Here is a 3,618-nt window from a genome sequence, read left to right on the forward strand (position 1 = left end):
TTAAATAGTGAATTTATAAAGTACAAGTGTATTCATTGAACTATTTTACAGATGAATATACTTCTTTCAAAATGTAATGTAAACTTAAGAATTACATGTCATTGCAGGAAAACAACTTAAGAAGATACATATTTTTCTTCAAACTTAGGCAATTGCCCAGACACCAAATTATGTTATGATTTTGGATTGGTAACTTAAGTAATACATAGCGTGAACTAAATATCTCAGCTTGGAATTCTGACAGAGAATATAAATATTTTATTTTATAGTACTATTTACTTTTTTAAAAAAATATTTTATTTATTTGTCAGAGAGAGAGAGAGAGAGAGAGAAAGCATGCACAAGAGGACAGAGTGGCAGGCAGAGGCCGAGAGAGAAGTAGGTTCCCTGCTGAGAAAGGAGCCTGATGCTGGACTCGATCCCAGGACCCCAGGATCACGACCTGAGCTGAAGGCAGCAGCTTAACCGACTGAGCCACCGACTGAGTCCCTATAATATTATTTCTTTACCTTTGTACCAATCAATATGAATTAAATTTAATGGCATACCAATACAATATACAGGATAGTCATTATATAGTCTCTATTATGTAGTTGATAAAATATTGACTGATTAATGGTTATGATTCTTTACTGAGTTTTTCTTCAACAAACAATGGAGGTGCTATTGTTATAATTCATCTTATTGCTATACTAATAATTCTTTAAAAATTTTTTTGGAAGATGAATGAAAAAGGCAGCAGCTATAGATAGACCTAACTGCTAAGGATGTGTTGGGTAAAGTGAAATATCTTGTCATTTTTAAGATACTAAAATCTTGGAATTTATATACATATTGATAAATAAATGAATTTGTGTGTGTGTTTGTATCTACAAACCATAAGGTTTGAAAAAGAAAGAAGTAATGCTACAGTGGAAATTCCCTTCATAGGAGAGCAAATCCTCGAGATTAAGGATGAAAACAAAATATTGGTGGTAAAAAGAGAGAAAACATCTTCTTGGGAAACCTCAGTAACGATTCCCAAGGCTTTTAAAAGACTCATTTTAGATCTAATGTGAAATCAGAATATCTTAAATGGAAAAAAATTACTTCAAGTGAAAATTATCAGCTGGACTATTATAAAAAGATTATGGCTATATTTGAGCTCTCTTGATCTCAAGGAAACTTAAATACAAGTAATTAAGAGAAAAAAGCTTACCTAAAAAGATTATATATTATATGATCCCAACCATATGACATTCTGGAAAAGGCAAGACCATGTAGACAGTAAAAAGATCAGTGGTTGCCAAGGGTAGGATGATTTTTAGGGCAGTGAAACTATTCTGTCTGATAGTGTAATGGTGGATATATGTCATTATACATTTGTCAAAACCCACAGAATGTACAACACCAAGAATGAACCATAATATAAATTATGGATTTGAGGTAATTATGATGTGTCAATGCAGGTCCATCATTTGTAACAAATGTACCACTCTGATGGAAGATGTTATAATGAAAGAGGTTATGCATGTGTAGGAGCAATGAAGTATATGAGAACTCTCTATACTTTCCTCTCAATTTTGCTATGAATCTAATACTACCTAAAAAAATAAAGTCTATTTAAAAAAATCTATAAACTCGGGGCCCCTGGGTAGCTCAGAGGGTTAAGCCTCTGCCTTCGGCTCAGGTCATGATCTCAGGGTCCTGTGATTGAGCCCCGCATTGGACACTCTTCTTGGCAGGGAGCCTGCTGCCCCCTTTCTCTCTGCCTGCCTCTCTGCATACTTGTGATCCCTCTCTCTGTCAAATAAATAAATAAATAAAATATTTTTAAAAAATCTATAAGCTCTGGTGTGCTAATTCTTAATAAGAAGCAATTTTTTTCTCAAATAAAATTGTAATATCATTTTCTTAGGTTTTAATTAAAACGTTCCATTATTATAATTTTACAGTGAAATTATATGACTAAAATGAACCATTTACACATAGATGGCCCAATAAGTATATTAAATATTGACCAGGTTTTGGTTGGTTGAACTACTTTTCTATAAATGCCATTGACTATTTCTGTACTCTTATTTAAACAAGTAAAAATAATGATTAATTGGAAAACATTTTTTGTTTTGCGTGTGCTCAGAAAGATAATGACTCAACCTATTCAATAAAAGGCTATTCTAGAGACTATACTTTGAAGTGAAGCGGGAGACTGAATGAAAAACAAATAATAGATAGGTTAAAGAGAATTGTGAGACAATGGATCAAAGAAAAATTATTGAACATCCCCAAAAACCTTCTAATGGCTTAAATATGCCCTACTAATATTGTTAGAAGAAACAGTTCCTTAGAATTGCAATTTTTATCCTTAAGGCAAGACCTAGGAAGAAAAATGTTTCTTTTTTTATGTGCTTCTATAGTACCTATCCCTCATTAAACACAAATGTTAACATGAATATCTCCTCTTATGTCTCAGAACTTCTGATATTATAAGGAACAGAAAAAAACTTAAACGTGTGTGACAGATTGTTAACTGTTTCCTAAATCTATTTTCTCCTTCTTACTCATAAGTTTTAGATAAGCATGCAGCTAGAGACTACATTTCCCAGTCTGCTTTGTAGTTTGGTATGGCCAGGTACTGAAACAGACCAATGGTAATGTGGGTAGAAGTAATCTTTGCCATTTCTAGCCTTTGGCCTTAAAACAGAGGGATATATTCCCCAATCTCTCTTTCTCTTTTTCCTATAGGCTAGGCTATAGACATGGCAGTGACCCAGCTTCCATCCCTAAAAGGAGGTCATCCTGGTGAAAGCAGGACTCTCAGTCTCTGGATGACTTCATTTAACAGCACCTCTTCACCCTTAGTGAAGTCAAACTATTATGCAAGAAATAAACATCTTATTTTAACAACTAATTTTTGGTTTGGTTTCTTTGTTACAGCAACTTAATATTTACTGAAAAACAAAACAAATTTAAAAACAAAAGACATTTATTGACTAATACAACTGGAAAGTCGAGGGCTTCAGTGGGCTTCAGGATTGGTTTGATCATAGACTCATTCCTTTCCAGGTCTCTGTCTTCTATGTATAAGCCTCATGCTGAGCCTGGCTTTCTTAGGGTGGTGCAAACATTAACCAATCACTGAGATCAGCACATGAAAATAAGTTATCTACCTTAAACCTGAGCATCCTGCCTAGAGCCAGAGGTGTATGAAGTAGTTGTGGCTACCAAAATGAAAGTTCAGGAAAGTTTCTAAGAAGAGACAAATTGATGCTGGAGAGATAGCCACACCACAATATTCACTACATTTTTTTGTAGTGGAATTTTTTTTTTCTTTTTGAAGAAAAACATTCCCAGATCTACCCTTTCTCCATAACCTCTACCTAATAGACTATGATCTTTTTATTCTTTGTTGTCTCCCCAGGTCTTTGGGATATGTGTCAGGCACATAACAGAAGCCAAAAAAGATTTGTTTAATTGATTTCATTTAAATTAAGTTTAAAAAGAATAATGAAGAGGAAAAATCATTGTCCAGGCAAAATTCCAGGGGGACATTTTTAAACTTGAATTTCAAGTTTGGGATATTGAGGGAATTAGACTGAATCAAATATCTTTGAAAAAAAAGCACAGGAATTTTTAGAG

Source organism: Lutra lutra, chromosome 1 (genome assembly GCF_902655055.1).
Source record: "Lutra lutra chromosome 1, mLutLut1.2, whole genome shotgun sequence".
NCBI lineage: Eukaryota > Metazoa > Chordata > Mammalia > Carnivora > Mustelidae > Lutra > Lutra lutra.